The sequence below is a fragment of the Vulpes lagopus genome, chromosome 23 (assembly GCF_018345385.1).
Source record: "Vulpes lagopus strain Blue_001 chromosome 23, ASM1834538v1, whole genome shotgun sequence".
In the NCBI taxonomy this organism is placed as follows: domain Eukaryota; kingdom Metazoa; phylum Chordata; class Mammalia; order Carnivora; family Canidae; genus Vulpes; species Vulpes lagopus.
In genome coordinates this window covers 28111674-28132060 of record NC_054846.1, presented here as the reverse complement: position 1 = coordinate 28132060, position 20387 = coordinate 28111674, and the positions used below count along the sequence as shown (strand labels likewise).

At 38.5% G+C, this 20387-nt stretch overlaps 1 protein-coding gene across 3 annotated transcripts in view; it reads right to left on the bottom strand.

The window, feature by feature from the left end:
* CDK17 (cyclin dependent kinase 17) overlaps positions 1-19863 on the bottom strand; it is a 110832-nt gene extending 90969 nt beyond the window's left edge. Inside the window, exon 1 of one of the 3 annotated variants that reach the window (XM_041738415.1) lies at positions 19597-19863. The gene's annotated coding sequence lies outside the window, so the exon portion shown is untranslated. Of the gene's footprint in view, positions 1-18471; positions 18546-18679; positions 18952-19596 lie in introns of those variants that run through there. The other 2 variants (XM_041738414.1, XM_041738413.1) reach the window with 2 other exon arrangements.
* Between the last annotated feature and the right edge of the window lie 524 nt (positions 19864-20387).

The window sequence follows — 20387 nt, the reverse complement described above, 5'->3', positions numbered from 1 at the left end:
TTATCCTTAAGTAACAAAGAATTCTACAGTACCACATCACCTCAAAATGAACTGCTCAGGAAACTGAAAAGATCAGACTTTACCACATGGTGATAATATGATGACCCCACTAACGTAAAGATATCCTGTGAGGCTCAGCTAATCATTCACTCTTTTAAACGCCTCCTAACTCCAACAAGTAAGAAATTTAAAAAGCATTTCAGGGACCTCATTTGAATAGAAAGACGTAAAAATGTTTAGATACTAAAAAGGTCATATTCATATAGGTACTGTAAGAATGAAACTTTAATTCCCTTCAAAAATAGCAATTTAATTCTATTCACATGACATATTTTTCAATTACCACCAAATAATTGTGTTGTCTTCTAAACATTTTCAAAGCTCAAATCTCATAATATCTCCCACTTTGTAAATATTTATTGTAATATTCTCCCATTGAGAATGTTCTTAGCCATGCCCAGCACGAGATAAAAATGAATTTGCTCTTAAAAAAAAAAAAAAGGCATATGGGCAACTTTCTAACTTTTCTCACCAAAACATATCTAAACAACTGAATGTGCTACTGTCACTGACAACACAGTAATAGTTTATCACATTTTTTAAAAACTAGCTCTTTATGAAAGCTTTAAGACAAATCCTTCTGGATAGTGACCAACTTCCCTTGCCAACAGTGGAAGTAAGGTGAAATGAAGAAAAAAAGAGGGCAAAATGTGTATACCCATTAATAATAGCAGACTTTTTAAAAAGATTTTCTATGAGGATAGAGAAAAACACTTAAAAAACATTAATGTCAAAAATAAAATAAAAAATAAAAATAAAAAACATTAATGTCTGAATTAACCAGAATTCTGTCAAACAGGATACTGTTCTTTAACCTGAATATCTCCCTTAAGAGGAATTAAATGGATTATGATCTAAGATCCTAGTTAATCAAAGACTGAGTGGGGCCTACATCCTTTCTTCTTTGCTTCACTATATTGCTTAATACCTGCTCAATCTTGTTCCTCAAAAGCTGAAAGGTAACATATGCCTCATTTAATTAAGAGCAGGTGAAGTGTTTATTATATACAACCATGGCATTGGTTGACCAAGGGTTTATATAGCACACAGGAAGTCCATCTGGTTCAGGAAAAACTGAGAATAAGCCTAACCCGGGTTCAAATCCTTCATATAGACACTGGGGAAAGAAAGTCTCACTGGGAAATCCAACCTTAATTTATCCCTCTTTGGAGAAGGAAATAAAAAACTACTTCAAAAAGACGTGATAGGGGGATCCCTGGGTGGCGCAGTGGTTTGGCGCCTGCCTTTGGCCCAGGGCGCGATCCTGGAGACCCGGGATCGAATCCCACATCAGGCTCCCGGTGCATGGAGCCTGCTTCTCCCTCCGCCTGTGTCTCTGCCTCTCTCTCTCTCTCTCTGTGACTATCATAAATAAATAAAAAATTAAAAAAAAAAAAGACGTGATATATAATTTAGAATGTATGGACTATACCTAGCACACTGTAGGCATTCAACAAATGTTACTTCTTCCACCATACACTCCTGAAGCATTAACACCAAATAGATGTACTGTAATTAAATTGCAGGCTATATACCACTGATCTCTCCTCAATCACAATCAAAATGAGAGATTAATTTTTACGGGGTAATGTGGAAATTAGTAAAATTATTTCTAAGAAAATATTCTTAATTTCAAATAACTACCCTGCAAACAATTTACCATTAGGTGGGATGCCTGGGTGGCTCAGTGGGTGAGCATCTGACTTTGGCTATGGACATGATCCAGGCAGGATCCAGTCTCACATCTGGCTCCCCACTGGAGCCTGCTTCTCCCTCTGCCTATGTCTCTACTCTCTCTGTCTCTCTCATGAATAAATCTTAAAAAAAAAAAAAAATTCCCATTAGGCAATTCTTATGTAAAGAATGTCATAATTGAATATTGTTGTGAACAGTCTATATTTTGAACAAGCACAGAACTTGTAGAGTGAAAATTCACCACTGGAGCCAAAAGATCTTTCTTCACCTAGACATATAAGGCCTTCATGTTCTGAGACCATTACTTTTCAGCCACATCTCCAGAGATCACATATCCTCGCTTTCTTCCAACCTCTCTAGCCACTCCTTTACAGGTTTGCACGCATGCACACATGTACGCATGTGCGCGCACACACCCACATACATATAGCTATCAGGCACTAGAACTTCTAAGGCTCAAGTATTTTTCTTCTCACTCTATGCTTCCTCAGACAAACTTATCTAGACACAAGAATTCAATCTAAACAGTAACTCCCAAATTTCTATCTCTGATTCTTTTGTATCTCTTCTCTTGGCTGCAGACCCCTATATCCAACTGCCTACTTAAGTGTCTCAGACAACTTAATTATCAAAGTTAGGCCTCATTCTTTGGGGGAATTCAATGTCAAACCCTTCACCAAAGGAATATATTGTCTTAGTAGCTGGTCCTAAGAATTATACTTTTTATAATTACATTCCAACTTTATTGTGGTTCTGAATGGGTAGGGAAAACTGAAACCATCTACATCCAGAGTTTACAGTCTACATTGACATCAGTATTCAGTTGTCCTCAACATGACTTTACTATTCCAGGAAACTCTTGTCCAGGCAGATAAGATTTGCAAATAACTTCATTGTTCATTTCAGGAACTTCCCCAAAACCCCATATAAACCAACAGCACACTATTCAACTTTTTAATAAATAGCTGCAAATAACCATTCACTTTCTCAAACACTTTGAAAAAAAATCTCACCTCAAAACCCTTGCTTTGCTAGATCAATCCTAAACTATTATATCATTCATAATCCTTACTAGTTCAGTTCCTGCACTGAAATAGCTGTCCTTAAAGACTTCAAATCCTCAATAAATATCCCAACTTTGCTCTCCCTTCCTACTTCATTCACACACCCTCCCCTTTCCCTAGCAGATCCTACCAACTCTGTAAAGGTAGTTCTCTCCTTTATGCAATAAACTCACCAGGTCATTTCTGGTGGTATTTTCTAAGAGTCAATCAATATTCCACAGCACTACCAAACAGTTTCCCACCAAATATCTGTTAAAATTCAGTTCAGTAATACTAGTTTCATCACATGTGAGGAAAATATGAATACCTATACAAAAGGGCATAAGAAATCTTCATCCTACATTAGGCACCAACTGCTAACACTATTGGTTCCATTTTCTCAATGAGTTAAAACAGGTATTTGGCCTACAAATAAAATTTCTAAATAATACCAAATAAAGAGATATGAGTATCAGAGCAGCCATAAAACCAGTGAGGAGTTCTGAGGACAAGAGAAAGTAAATCAGACAGGGTTAATAACTGAAGCAGTAATCTTAGGAGAAAATGGATGGGGAAAAAACTGAATACGTGAATAATCCGCAACACTAATAATCAGTAAAAGAAAAAAATGCTAAATTTACTACAATTTAACAGCGATGAGAAATTTTAAAGAAATTTTCACTACAAAAAAAAAAAAGAAATTTTCACTACAGTAAAATTATTTTTAAACCATGAGGTGGAATTAAGTCACAATGAAACATGTAATACATTTTGTAGAAAGACTTTTTATCAACCAAGAATAAATGTATGAGCATTTCTTTTACTATAAATCATTTAAAGCAATATAAGCCCATAAGGATGCCTATATAGGAGTAATTTGAAAGAAAGTTACGCATTTAGAATGCTTCAATGTTTGGGAGGAACTGAAGAATTCAAATATTAAGATCTAAATGTAAAAATGGAATCCACAAGTACAGAGAGAAAATATGGATAATTCCATTATCCATTATAATCTTAGAGTGGTGAAGACTTTTCTAACTATGTTTCAAAGTCCAGAAACATAAAAGAAAAATATCGCCATATAAAAAAGGAAAAATTCTGCATAAGAAACACAGTAAAGAATGAAAAAATATATTTTTGGCAACCTATATTACACGAAGAGCTAACTTCTCTATAAAGAACTCCTGAAACAAAGAAGAGAAAAACCAAAACCTAACAGAAAAATAAACAAAAGACGTGAGAATTCACAGAAGGGGGAAAAAATGTCCATTGAACGTATGAGAAAATACTCAAATCATTCATAATGAGAGAAACATAACAGTCTGAATTACACCAGTTCAAATCTATCAAAATTCCAAAAGTCTGACAACACATTCAGTTGGTAAAGCATGGGAAAATAAGCCTCTTAAACATTTAGATACATAACAGGAATATGACTATACCTAACAGAATTACAGAACCATCAATCTTTTTTAGAAAAATATTTTATAATAGTTTTAGATTTATAGGAAAATTGCAAAGATAGTACATACAATTACCCTACACCAAATATGTAGATTCTGCAATTAAGGTCTTCTATTATCATGGTATAACTGTCACAATTAATCAACCAAAAGTGACACATTATGGACTAAAGCCTACTCTATTTATTTTTTTTTTAAGCCCACTTTATTTAGATTTCACTTTATTGTACTGTCATGTCTTCTGCAGCTCCTGTTGGTTGTGACAGTAGACTTCCCCTGTTTCAGATGACCTTGACAGTTTTAAGAAGTACTGTTCAGGTATTTTGTAGAACATCCAATACTGTATACTTAATAGTATTAAACATTGGTCACACAATTGAGGTAGTGTTCATCAGGTTTCTTCCATGTCAAGTTATTCTTTTCCATATTTCTCCAGTACTTAAGAGAGTTCTGTTATATATCTTTAAGGACTAAGTACCTACATAAATTATTTATAATTCCTCTGCATAGGAGATATGTCTATTCTCTCCCTTTTATTTTTACCAGAACGGATTCATGGATATTATTTTATAATTGAATCATAATTTAATTTTTAAAATTCAATTTTACTTTTGTTGCTCAAATTATTCTATTATTAGTTACTGGAAATTCTTTGAGTTAGCTCCTATATGTGTTTTACATATTTCATTCTTTGTTTTTGTTGGAGTATTTCCTAACTTTTCAGCATTATTATATTTCCTGTCCCAGTCCTGGAATCAGTCATTTCTCCAGAGCTCTGGTTCCTTTTATGGGAGAACAGTATTAGAAACCAAGATCTGGGCACTAGCTGTGCTCACTGCTACTGGGGTGTCATTTTCTTCTAGGCCCTCTCAGCTGACAGAGCAAGGAAACATGTGTACAGATATATTTATCACTTGATTGATCCTTGTTCTTAGAAACTAAATCACGCATTTGCTTATGTAAGTACAAAATGTTGTATTATGTTATTCATTTGGTATTGTAATAGCAAAAGGTAAGAAACAACCCACGTGTCCTCACAGGACTAAGTGACTTAATTATCATATCCACAAAAGTAAAATTCAGCTATTAAAAATAAGTAAGATCCTTTCCAACTAGGGCCCGGCAGAATGGCTCCCGCAAAGAAGGATGGCGAGAAGAAGGGCCGTTCTGCCATCAACAAGATAGTGACCAGAATATACCATCAACATTCACAAATGTATCCATGGAGTGGGTTTCAAGAAGCATGCCCCTCAGGGACTCAAAGGGATCCATAAATTTGCCATGAAGGAGATGGGAACTCCAGATGTGCACATTGACACCAGGTCAACAAAGCTGTCTGGGCCAAAGGAATAAGGAATGTTCCATACTGTATCCACGTGCAGTTGTCCAGAAAACGTAATGAGGACGAAGATTCACCAAAAAAGCTCTACATGCTGGTTACCTACGTACCTGTCACCACTTTCAAAAATCTACAGACTGTTAATGTGGATGAGAACTAACTGCTGATTGTCAAATAAAGGTATAAAACTGCAAAAAAATTTTAAAAAATTAAAAAAATAAAAATTAAAATAAGGAAGATCTTCACCTAGACACGGAAAAGCCTCCAAAATAAAATCTACATGTATTTGCTTATATTTGCAAAAAACACTGGAAGGATAAACAAGATAGGAAAGGAAATGTCTATCTATAAAAGGTGTGGGAGGAAAAACAGGCTAGAGAAAGCAAAAGGGAAAACAAGACTTCTCTAAGATCTCTCTATATACTTTTAAGTTCTTCATCACATCACCTATTCAAGTAAATTAAGTTAAATTTTTAAAAAACTGTTCAATGCCTACAGAAGTGGAAGGATGTGAAGGGTTCAAATTAAAAAAGGAATGGGGCAGGGAGATAATCATTTGTGAGGAGTAAATACAGTAAGAAAAGATACCTCCATCTTAGAAACAAATTATGTATCAAAAATCCTTTGTAAGCTTTAATAAAATGAAAGTACAGTTGACCCTTGAACAATGCAGGGGTCAGGGGCACTGACCCCTGTGTGGTCCAAAACCTGTATTTAATTTTTGATTCCTCAAAAACTTAACTACTAATAGGTTACTGTTGATTGGAAGCCTTACCAATAATATAGTTGATTAACACATTTTGTATGATATATATATATATATATTCTATGTTCTATATTCTTTTTTAAAAAAAAGATTTTATTTATTTATTCATGAGAGACACAGAGAGAGAGTCAGAGACACAGGGAGAGGGAGAAGCAGGCTCCCTGTAGGAAGCCTGATGTGGGACTCGATCCCAGGACCCCAGGATCATGATCTGAGTCAAAGGCAGATGCTTAACCACTGAGCAACCCAGGTGTCTCTATATGCTGTATTCTTACAATAAAGTAAACTAGAAAAAAGAAACTGTTATTGAGAAAATCTCAAGAGAAAATACTTACAGTACTGTATTTTTCCCAAAAAAAAATCAGTGTATACGTGGACCAGTGCAGTCAAACCTGTGAGGTTCAAGGATCAACTATATAAAGTCAACTAAATTTGACTAAAACACTATAGCTGCTAAAATTAGCCTGTTCTAGGTATCTGCATATAACTTAACTAATTACTATTAAACGGGTAGTGTGGGATGCCTGGGTGGCTCAGCGATTGGGCACCTGTCTTTAGCTCAGGGCATGATCCCGGAGTCCTGGGGTCGAGTTCCGCATCGGGCTCCCTGCATGGAGCCTGCTTCTCCCTCTGCCTATTGTGTCTGCCTCTCTCTGTGTGTGTGTCTCTCATGAATAAATAAATAAAATCTTTTTAAAATAAATAAATAAATGGATAGTGTTACATGGTTACCTATATTAGCAGATGTAAGTCTGAAGAACTAAATAAACATTTGTAGAGGCACAATTAATATTTGTATCCTTCACCGGTATATTGATATTTATAGTCAAATAAAAGGACTATTTCAATGTCATAAATTTATTATTTTTATTTCCTTGACAAAAAGGTGAAACCAACTTCTAACATGTGGGATCACTTCTTCATTGGAAGATAAAAACTGGGTGTTATGCTATATGTTGGCAAATCGAACTCCAATAAAAAAAATACAAAAAAAAAAGGGAAGATAATAATGGCAGGTTTGCAAATACTCATTTCTAAATGCTCCTAAGAGAATAATTTTTATGCCTCTGAGGTGATCCAGACCAGAAAAAAAAAGGCTCAAATAGCTCTTTTTAGTATTCCCAAAGTAGGGAAGCAATCGTTTGATGTTGCTTCTGAAAAGTTAACATATCACAAAAGATTGTCCCTTCAACATCCAGAAGTAGCTCATTTGTAGCTGTTCACAAAACTTTCTCAATGACTTCAATGTAGAAAAGAGGACATTCTGCCTAAAAACTGTTCAACAGCTCAATTCTATAGACGAATAAAATCCAAAATTTTTAATGGTATAGCTTCCTCTTTGAACTCATCTACCAAGCCTCTACATGCAACCTATATTTCTCTCCTTCTACCACATGGAAATAATAGGCTGAACAAGAATAACAATTATTTTAAAAGAATGCAAAATTTTTTTCATACCTCCTTTTTACATACTGTTCTTTTAATCAAGGAAGTGCTAAAGGTAATGATCTTTACCAACATCTCCTCCAAGAAATCTACCTAATACCCTTGGTTGAATGTCATTCCTTCCTCCTTTTCAAGACAGTCGTCAGGGGGTCTGGGTGGCTCAGTCGATTACGTGTTCAACTCCTGATACAGGCTCAGATCATAGTCTCAGGGTCCTGAGATCAAGACCCACGTTGAGCTCTGTGCTCAGCAAGGAGTCTGCTTGAGATTCTCTCTCCTCCCTCTGCCCCTCCCCCCACGTGCAAGTTCTCTCTCTCTCAAATAAGTAAATAAAATAAAATAAAATCTTTTTTAAAAAGGACAATTGTTAAGTCCATCTTTGGTGACAGCATGAATAAATGGTTAAATCATAAGTTACCTTATTTTTACTGATATGCTGTTTACATGACAGAACCTGGACAATGAAGAAATGGAAGTCTACCCTGATTCCTGATGCAACTCCTATAGGTACACTGACATATCTAGGATTGAAGTTTTTTTGGAGAGACCAGCTTGAAAGAAAAAAATAGAGACACCTATTCTACATCTTTTTTGCCTGCCATTTGAAAATAAATAAAAGAATAAAAATAGGTATATAATATCAAAATAATTTGAAGGAAAAACTGTTTTGCCAACCAGATATTAAGACATATTACAAAGCAGTGATAATTAAAATAAGCTAGAGCTAGAATATAAACAGATGGACTACCAAAACAAATTATCTCAAATTAAGAAAAAAACCTTCATTTATAGCAATATGATATATATATTTTTTAAAGTATCACAAATTAATGAAAAATGAAGCTGTCGTGATTCAGGGAATGGTAATTGTTACCTCCTGAGCAACCTCAGGGGGAAATACAGAAGAAAAAAACAAAAACAAAAAACAGCAATCAGGGATCCCTGGGTGGCGCAGCGGTTTGGCGCCTGCCTTTGGCCCAGGGCGCGATCCTGGAGACCCGGGATCGACTCCCACATCGGGCTCCCGGTGCATGGAGCCTGCTTCTCCCTCTGCCTGTGTCTCTGCCTCTCTCTCTCTCTCTCTCTCTGTATGACTATCATAAATAAATAAAAATTAAAAAAAAAAAAAAAAAAAACAGCAATCAAAGAAATCCAAACATAAGCCATGACATCTTTCTACAAATTATCTAAAGCAAAGATTCTAAATAGTAGGGACAGGAAAGTAGATGTGGCACATTACTAGTGGGACTACCACAACAAATATTACCTGAAAGGCTCATAGGATCTGATTTGGGAATTCCACTTCCATATACCTAGTTTACCCTAAAGAAATGTCAAATGGGCACTGGTTAAAGGATGTGTGGTCACATGCTACAGCCTGTCCCAGCACAATTTAAAATAATGAAAAATATAAAGTAGTAAGTTAATAATTATCAACCACTATGAAATGATAAAACTTCCTTTGAAAGATTGCTATAACCACTGAAAATGATAGCCATAAGAATTATTTGGTAACTTAAAATATATATATATCATAAAAAAAGGTCTTAAAAATATTAAACTCTATATATGAAAAAACAAAGGGGAGTATTTGAAGATGATAACCACTGCTAGAAAATTTAGAGTATGGTCTATTTTCTACATTATTATGTTATGTTTAACAATTTTCAAAAACATAATAATTGAGAATGTACAGATAGAAAACAGACACTCAAAGAAACGGTTAATAAGTAAATAAGGAGGCCATTAGACTTAAGTAGCTCCAATGCCTTGACACCCTAGGTAGGCAAACCAAAACTTAAGCCAGAGTCACTGCAAAAGAATCTGAGAAAATGAAACTTAAGAACAACCAATCACAAACAGCCAACTAGGCCTTCCAAATAAGGCAACTGCTTAAACCATCACCAATCAAATAATTGCCTTTGCTTCTGTGTCTTCTCCATAAAAACCTCCCCCATCTCCCAGCTCCTGTTGGTGGACTGGTGAAAACTTTTGGCTTGGCACTACTTGACTCCATCAATGTATATGGTCATTAAACTTTAAAAAATTAACATGTCTCAGTTTACCTTTTAACAAAACAAAGTAAAAAAAGCAAAACAAAAAGATATTCACTAAAAGGATAAAAAATACTTGGGACATAAGACTTTTATAAATGAAGAAAACTCCCCTAAGATATGATAAAACTAAGATTCAAAAAAGAATAAAAGAAAAAATAAGATACAATGATGGAAAGTTTTAATAACTTTGCCTTTAATTTATATATGATGGTTGCTCCCCCTTAATACTGTGCTAAACCGTAAAACGGTGTTTCTAAACACTATTTGTAACATTTTAAAAACCAAGCTCAGGGATTCCACTTCAGTTGTTCTGGGACAGAGTTTCAGATTTTACATCATAAATACACACACACACGGAGATATCTAGTTGGGTTTTTTTTGTTTATTTTTCTAAATCACAAGAGTGCTCCTGAAGTTCAAGTTAAGGCCACTGACCTAGAACATAAGATAATAAAGGCTTAAAAATAATAAATAATACACACCTAAGTAGACTTTATGACAAAGAATAAAATGTAAAAACCATTTTCTTTATTTGATGGGTAAGCTATAGGACCGGTTATTCTATTGTGACTTCAGAATACCTGAGTCACACATAAAAGTCATTAACAAGGAAAGCAAATACTGTCTAGACTGCTGAGATGTCAAACAAGCAGTACAGCATAGGTCTGAAGAAGGGAACAGACACGGCAAATGGTTACAAGAAAAATTTGGTTGGTCCTAAGGAAAAGCTTATCAATGTACTTATCAGAAACATTATTAACAGCTTTATTCCTAACGAGCATTAGATAAGAAACGACAATGAATACCCTACATTATTTGGTCCAATATCTATACTATCCTCCTCCCCACAATATATCTAAAGGGTGCAACTTACACCAATTAGTAACACTAATTCTCAAATTAGATGGGAGCAGGGAGGCATATGAGAAAATCCAGGAGGTATGTATAGTTTCAAAAGCCAGAGAGATGCTTTTGATTCAACTGTCCTTGCGAACCACTTCTTTACCCTTAAGGAATCAATCAACCTAAAAGGGTAGATCAGCAAAGTAATTCTAGTACCATTACTAGTAATTCTTCCTATTATATCAAAAAGTAATATCAAAAAAATTGCGGGCTGTGACTAAGTACAAGGTACTTTCACTTTTTATCATTTCATTTAATTCCCACAGCTCCATGAAGAAGGTTCTGGCATTTCCCAATTTTATAGAAGAAACTGACCCTTAAGAGTTTAAATAACTAGCTCAAGATCACATGATTATCAATTACGACTGAAGTAGTTTCTTTACAGAAAAAAAAAAACACATATAAACCAATTTTAACTTTATATAATGAGAGTTCAGATATTTTTCTAAAAAGTTATACATAAAATAAATGTGTCAACCATTTTATAGCTTCTTTGGAAGAAAAGGGGTCAGAGGAGAAACAGCAATGTAAATAAGAATATATGGAGATGGAAGGGAAATAGCTATGCTCACAAGTTTATGGGCAGGGGTGCCTGGTCAGTAGAGCATGCATATCACGGTCATGAATTCAAGCCCCATAATGGGCAATAAAGCTTACTTTTAAGAAATTTTTTTAATTAAAAAAATGATTTATAAACAATAAAATCTACTGCAAAATACAGTGCTGACTCCACTGTTCCTGAAATGATAAAATGTCAGTAAATAAATCATGATCATGAAAATGTAGCTGATATAAAAATGTTTAATGTTTTAAGACCATATAATAAATAGAGAAATATCAAAAGGCACTGCATCTCAAAACTTGTGAAAATTCATTTTTAAATGTCACATCTCCAGATGTCACCAAGTCATAATCTCTGGTTTCTTGAGAGCTTGTTTGGAGGTTCTAGCAGGGGAGCGCAGCTACTCATATACCCTTGACCGAACGGTCCTCCTCTATTGGGGATGGTCGTCCTCTTCGACAGAGCGCGCAGCTTCGGGAGGGACGCACATGGAGCGGTGAGGGAGGAAGGGGACACCCGCCTAGCCAGCCAGATCAGCCGAATCAACCCTAGCGATCAATGGGGTGACAGATGTCGCAGCCAGATCGCCCTCACATCCCATAATCTCTGGTTTCTAAAATAAATCTTAATATACCTACTTTAACAGAGGTATAATTTTAAACTCAATTTAAAAAAAAAAATCAATGAAATGTCTTTAATTTTAAACATAGACCACAAAGCAGGTTTTAATTACAGTAATCCCAATGAAAACAAAATTCCTAGTCAACTGCATACATAAACTATCAGGGTAACTGAAATGACAAATACACTGTTCTATCCTTTTGGGTGCAATTTTGTACTTTAATAAAATGCATTTAACTCTAGTACTACATAGCTAAAGAGCTCAATTTCATTAAGGATGAAATTTTACCAGTTAAACCAAATTTTAGTCTTGATCTTGACCAGAGTTTTCAGATCTTTATAAATAGGTATTTACAGGTATTTACATATAAGTATTATTTTATATTTCCAATTTGTCTAAGATAACAAGTTAGTACAATTTACATGTAATTCAAAAGACCAAATAATGCCAAGTTACTACCCCTCCAAGTTGGCCTACAAACTGCTTCTTCAAGAATGCTCACAAATACCACCTACATGTAACAATAATATTCAAAACTTTTGATGGGTTTTTATTTTCTCCTGTTATCAGAATTGATTCTCGACTCTTTTTAGGCCATGATTGATCTAATTAATTTACCAGTTCCTAATCTCATCACTTCATCATTCAATTAAGCAATACGTAATTTGGAGGGAATACCAAAAAAGCATGGTCTCTGGAGCAGAAAGCCAACTAGGAAACAGATTTATAAATAATTACAAAACAATGGGTTAAGTACTATAGTAGACATAAATGCTATAGCAGAATCACCATATGTAGACTGAAGATGACTTTAGAGGAAGTGACATTTGTCTTCAAAAATGAGAATCTCAAGTGTCACAGCACAATAACATCAATACATCAGTTTTCTCATCTTTATATCCTAGCCCTGACTATAAATGCTAGCACAGAAATCACAAGGACACTTCAGACATGGATACATGGATGGATGGATAGAAGGAAGGATAAAAAGACATATATACAAATATAAAGAAGAATGAGTAACTGATAGATTAAAATGGAAAAAATTGGACATAATAATTTAGATGGGGCATTCCAAAACCCTAACATATGAAAGAAACAACAGAAAAAGATAAATCTAAAAGATATTTAGAAATAAAATTAACAAAATTTGGTGTGACAAACTGGACAAGGGGGAGGAGAGCATAATAGAAAAGACAATCTGCCAAAGGTTTTGGCTTTAGTCACCAGGCTAAAAGTGGTACGTTACTGTTGGCTGGGAATGGAGGCAGGGGATAAAAAAAAAAAAAAAAAACAGCTCTCATGAAGGAGCACTAAGAGGCAATATCTGGAAGGTAGCTAGAAAGGAATTCAAGAAAAGAGGTCTGGATTAGAAATAAATATGAAGATCATCAACATATAGGTAATAAGAAAAAAGCACTAAATTCAAATGAGATTGCCCAGGCAACACATAAAATAGGAGAACAGGGAGGGCCAAGGGCAGAACATTCATCAACTAGTCTTGCTGTTATTTCACATGTCTCAGTACTACCTCACAATACCACCTCAGTGTATACCATATACGATGACTAACACAATGCCTAGGACACGACAAATGCTTTAAAAATACTGATTATAGGGATCCCTGGGTGGCGCAGCGGTTTGGCGCCTGCCTTTGGCCCAGGGCGCGAATCCCACATCGGGCTCCCGGTGCATGGAGCCTGCTTCTCCCTCTGCCTGTGTCTCTGCCACTCTCTCTCTCTCTCTGTGTGACTATCATAAATAAATAAAAAATTTAAAAAAAAAAAAAAAAATACTGATTATACATATCCCTGAATTGAAAAACAAAACGTACTAAGTACAATAAAGCCATTAAGGATTATTATTATGTCATTAGAAGTATTTCAATAAGGGATGCCTGGGTGGCTCAGTGGGTTAAGTGATGGACTCGATTTTGGCTCAGGTTGTGATCTCAGGGTTGTGGGATTGGGCCCCACATGGGGCTCCTGGGGCTCTTCCCTGAACACAGAGCCTGCTTGGGATTCTCTCTCTCCCTCTGCACCCCTTCCATATTCACCCACTCTCCAAAAAAAAAAAAAAAAAAATTTTCAGTAGGACAGGCTTAAAGGACTAAAAGCCTGCTTAAGAAATCCAAAATTTACTTCAAAAATCAATAGGAGGCTTCCTTCCAACCAGAAACAGCAGTACAAACCGGTAATTAAAACATTAAAATCTGGAATTATGAAAAAGGTTTACTTCAAAGATAGTACTTATACAAATTAACTATTTTTTCTACATATTAGCTAATTTAAAGGATAAGGTCTCTAAAGTTGGAGTAATAAGAGTGTCAATGTTGTTACCTGACTTTTCACAAATGTTAATTTTTACCAACCTTTATTTAACACTAACTTGCACTAATTAACAGAAATTTAACCATCAATTTTAAGAACAGAAAGACTATATATATGGTTGAGAAGACCAAAGTGAGTTAGTAACTAACCTAGAATATAGTGAAATTATTTTTGGATCCTTTTCCCACTGTTTAAAAACATGCATATAGAGTATTCCTAAAAGTATTTACACTAACAAGTGCAAAAAAAGAAATAAGGATGTGCTATTATTAAGTTGACAAGGGACACATGGGTGGTTCAACTGGTATAGAGGATGTGACTCCTGATCTCAGTGTTGTGAGTTCTAGCCCCATGTTGAGTATAGAGCTTACATTAAAAAAAAAAAAAAAAAAAAAATGAGTGGACAAAAACTTTTTTTAAATTAACTTTTATGACAACAAAACAAAGCAAATCGCCTGTACTTCCACTTTAACAGACTACCTTTAGGTCAAGTCAATAACATTTTCTGTTCTTCAAATGGAATAAGAGATAGGATATGTATCAACAATACTAATTTGCAATATTTTTCTTCATAAGGGTTGGCTTACAGTGTGAAAAGTTGTTACAAAAATGCATAATGTGATCTAATATTTCCAGTTTGGGTGGTATACAGCTATATATCGATAGAAATACAAGATCAAAATTTATGTGTTGAATTTATAAATACAAAACCCAAAACCAGTAAACGTAAAATTCCCACCTAATACTGAAGCAATCTACACAGCATGCATCTGGGCTGTCTTCTCTTTTATGGCATATGCTAATGCAAACTAATTTTAACACATGTAAAATCAAATAAGTAGACATATACATAAAAATGTGTAAATATGCAGCATAATTATTTTTGCTTTTCACTACCTATATTCATTTTATTCTGTGCCCAAACAACCCTAATTGATTAAAAATAAATCTACAAATACTTTCAATCTTTTTACATTTAATCCATTTTGAGCTATAAATATATCCTCTCATTTATGCATTTTGTATAGACCAATTTTTTGTGTGTAATAAAACTAAGTCAATGGAATTTAAATCTAATTTTGATGAACATTTTAATTTACCACTTTATAGTGCTCTCTACAGCAGACACTTAACACAGACTTTTTAACATCACATCTCTATGGAGGCATTGCAATAAAATGGTTTGAAGACCAAAACTCAGCTTCACCATAGTGGTAGAACCTTAGGGACAATTAATTTAAGGCCTCTGTGTACTCATTTGAAAATGAGGCACAATACTTATACGAGGGGCTTATTATGAGCACTTAACAAAGTAACACCTGTCATGGTACCCAGCAAAAGAAACAATTAAGTTTCTTTCAGTTTATATCAAAAAATAATTTTAAAAGGAGGCTTTGGAGAGCAAGATGATTTCATTCATCCCAATATGTCACAGATTTTTAAATCTACCTTTTCACATACAATATTCAGTATCATTTGTTACCACAGAACGATTTTATAGGAGGCACTCCCCGGATTAGATGTATTGGTACGTATTTATGGTTTTTCAAGTAGGCCAACAGAGAGCGGAAACAGGCTAGCAAAAGGTAAGCCACACTCAGATACATTCAGTATGTTTTTCTGGTCCCTGGCAATTACTCTTTCCAGGTCAGTATTTTACAGATACGAAAGTAATTGTCAACTAAAAAAGCTGGGAGCAAACTAATGACAAAGAATCCTCTAATGACAGTAAGAATTCTTGGCTTAATATTGTAAACATCTCATAAAAATTAAAAAAAAAAAAAAAAAAAAAAAGACCAGTTCAAAGAAATTGCCAACAACTGTAGGTTGAATGCTAGTCAACTAAAACCAACTTTTCTATTTTGGCGATTTTTTTAACCTCACAAATACTACATAAAATGTAATTTTAAATGCCATAAACTTATTGCTTATCTTTGTCATTTAAAATACAAAAATGCCATAATCTGTAGTACACTTTAAATAATTTTCCCATTTAAAAGTTTAAAAATTACAGTCAAAATTTGAAGAACCTAAAACTAATCTTTCATCATATATATATGAAAGGAGGCAATTTTAAAAGTAGATAAAATACTCTAATGATTATTTTTATAGGCTGAATTTAACATATAATGTCCTTTTTCTATAACACAGCAACACATTCGCTAAGTACTTATCCTCCATCGAAGTATAAAAGCTACCAAAAAAAAAAAAAAAAAAAAAAGCCATGACATGATGCTGCAATTTTTATAAAGACTGGAGAACACTAATAAAGGCTCAAAATATAATGCTTTATAAATATTCAGCACTATTAGACAATAACAAAGAAAATACCAGGGAAAAAATTTTGTATTCACATATAATTTTTCCTAATATTAAAGGAAATCGTCTTCATTTCTAAATATCTTCCTCAGTTGCCATTATTGTTTCTACTATTCACAAGACTTGCAGTTGTTTAGTTAGCACTATTTCATGAGTAAAGGAGAAACATTGCTGAAAATAAGGGGAAAAACAAAAGCCTCACAGACTAAATTATTTTGTATGCCATCTCGTTCCACCAGTCATAGGATTGAAGCAATATCTGAAAACTAAACATATCAACAAATACATACATTAAAATCTGTTGAGTCAACACAACTATTCTGTACTACAAAAAAATAAAAATTTTTCTATTTTTGTAAAACCAATGATTTACTAGCATAAGATTAGTGCTGTACAAATCTACCCCCATACATCAGATCATTACCATATACTGAACCAATCCTTCCGATTTTATCTTCCTTACTATGTATCTTTCTCCCTTCAGGTAACCAGAGCACATCTGGCAGGCTGCACTATTTCAAACAGCTGACACCTGAAAGTGAGTGACTTTGTTGGGCCTTGGTTCAAGGATGAGAATAAACTATTTTATAGAAGCTTTTTCTAGTAATAGGAAAATTAGGTTATTAACAAGCCTTCATACCTCACACACTTTTTTTTTCCTGCCTGTAAGAGGAATGTAAAAATTTGGGAAATATAGAACTGTATTTTTATTCATCCATAAATCCTACCACCCAGAAATCTTAACTTTTTAGTAGATTTCCTTCAGAGAATTAAACTTCAATAATCTAATTAAACACTAATAAATACCTAGAGGGAAAAAAAATGTACCTTCATTTTGGCTTTTTGAGAAGTACTATATAAAAACATGGATTATTATTGGTACAACCTGTTAATTTTACAAGGATATCTGAAAAGTGTTAAGTGATGAGGGGGGGATAAGGAGTCCCACAGTTCGGTCCCTAGACTGAAATCCCCTTCACAATTTTTATAGCTTCAAATACTTGAATGGCAGCAAGATGTGACTGTTTTTAGAATGATGTCAATAGTAACTTCGCTACATCAAACAGGCTTTACTTTTAATTTCTTTCCATTCATAATTCAATATCTACTTTTGCTGTAAATACACAGACACACACACACACACACTCATATTTTTAAACAGCTTATATTCAAAGACTCAACTATTTTCTTTGAGGTCCAGCATTCAAACTGTTAGTGTTTCTGGCCTGTGAGACAGTCCACCAGATAAAACGATAATACTTTTATATTCCAAAATTCTCCATCATAAAGAGACCATTCCCTAAATATAGCAGCAGTTTTTTCTTTTGTTACAACCCTCGTACATGTAAGTATGAAGATGTTACAATTACAAAGACTGATACGACTTCATCCACAAACAAAAAAACCAATAAACTACCGCCAGCAAAAAAAAAAAAAATTTTCCTAAAATTTGCTTGAACCTATTCCTAGCTTCGACAGAGGCTTTCGTTAACTCAAGGCATCAAAGGTCTTAAAACCCCATTCATTATTCTCCTCTGCCCGGTGGTCAACAAAACAAGTCGAAAATACAGTAACGCGAATGTGTTACTCTGACCTTCTTACACAAGCGCCTTTTAAAAGAAAATCCCTCAACAAAGACTCCAGAAAGAATCCGTAAAGTTTGGGGAAAGCATTGTCTGCCTCGAAGTCAAGCATCTCCTGGTAAGTGACAGGAGGTCTGGCTGCCGGGGATACACTCCGCGGACCCTAAGGAAGAGCCGAGACTCGAAACAAAATTCGCCACTTTTGTTATCTAGAAAATTTGGCGGAGACGTGATAAAGCTCAATGACCAGCGACGCGTCTCTAATGGGCGAATACATACATACCGCGGAGGAGCGCCACGGCTTTCGGCTACGCTTTCGCCGTTTTTGAAAGAAAAGCTAATTGTTAGCGGCCATGTGACACTACAGGATCCCAGAAAGGAAAGGGTGGGAGGGAGAGAGAGGAGTTCAAGGCAGTTCAGGGTCAGAGCGAGCTCAGGCATCCTGTCATTAGCTCACGCTCCCCGCAGGCTGCAGGCAAAACACTGCTTACCCGAAAAAGGAGTGGGTGAAAAGTGGGCAGAGAACGGTGGGGCGAGAGCGCGGGCAGGGCCCACGCGGCGCGAGGGGGCGACGGGCGGAGGGCGGAGGGCGGAGGGCGGAGCGCGCGGGATCCGGCGCCGGCCCGCGGACTTGGGGAGCGAAGGCACCGCGCACAAAAACGCTGAGAAAAGCAACTGCCACGGAGACGACAATCCCGGGCAGCTGCCCAGGCCCCCTCCCCGCCGGCTCTCCGGGTTTCCCACACTCGCGGCCCCTCCGCCGCGGCCCCGCGCTCAGGGGTGTGACCCGCCGGCGGGAGGCTGCGCTCAGCTTTGTCTCGGCGGCTCCCCACGCGCGGGCGCCCGCTCCTCCCCCGCGCCCGCCCCCCGCTCACACCCCCCCGCGTCTCCAAGGAGCTGGAAGCGCCGCGGCCGCGGCCGCCGCCGCCTCGTCGCCCACCTCCCGCCGCCTCGCGCCCTTCCTTCCCCGCGGCCGCCCGCGCCTGCGGCTCCGCCCCCACCTCCGCCCCCGCCCCCGCCCCCGCCGGGGGGAATCTTTGTGTCTCGGGGGACGTTCGGCCTCCTCGCGCCCCCCCCGCCCGCGGGCCTCGTGGGGACGCCGGCCTCCCCCGGGGTCCAGGTGGGCAGCCAGCCCCGGGGGTGGCGGCGACCGGCGCGCGCCTCCGCGAAGGAGCCCGTCACCTCCCCACAGCCCAGCCCAGCCCCGGAAATGCCCCGGCGCCCCGGGGCGCGCGCGGGGCCGGGGGCCACGGCACCCGCGAGCCCCCCCGGCCGCGCCTGCCTCTCTCAACTTCCCGGCCGGGCCCGAGCCTGCGGCGCCCCGCCACGGCCGCCCGCCCGCCCCGCGGGGCTCGGGGTCCGCCGGGCGGCAGGGAGAGCCCCGCGCGGTCGCCAGCCGCCAACTCACCAGCGAGCGCGGGGGCCGCGTCTCCAGGCGAGGCGCGGAGGGTGAGCGGCTCCGCCGACGCCCGCGGCGACCGGATGCAGGTCCGGGTCCCAGCGGCCGGCGGGGGACCCACGGCGCCTCCGAGGCGCAGGCCTCCGCTGCCGCCTTCCGGCTCTCGCCCGGGTCCGGAGCCTTCGGGAGGGGCCGCGGGTGCCTCACGCGCTGCCGAGCCCCCCGGACAACATGGCTCCCGGGCCGCCGGGCCGCCGGGCCGCCGGGCCGCGCGGGCAGCCCACTAATCCCCTCGGAGGAGCGCGGGCGGGAGCGAGGCCGGGCAGGGAGGTGCCGGCGCTCGGCTGAGGCGGCCCGCCCGGACCGCGGCTCCTTCTTCTCTGCGGCCGGACCCGGAGGAGCTCGGGAGACCGCGGGCGGCCGCTCCCGTTCGCTGCGTGTGCGTCGCTTTCTCGCTCGGCGACTGCGGATTGACGCCTCCGCCTGTTCCCCGGAGGAGAGCGAGCGAGCGAGCGAGAAAAAAGACTTTTATTGAAACGATCCAACCAGCAGCAGCGGAGAAAAGCGACCCGCCGCGGGAGCTTCCCCCACCCCCGCCTGAGCAGCTCGCCGCGGGCAGCGCGACCCCTGCTGGCGGCGGCCGCGGGGCGGGGCCGGCGGGCCGGGGGCGGGGCCGGGGGCGGGGCCCGGAGGGCGGGGCGGGGCGGGGTATCCCCGGGAAACCCCCCGCCCGGGGGTGGGGGCCCTGCTCCCGGCGGTCCGGCTCCTGGAGCCGCGGGAGGAAGGTGAGAGGGCGAGAA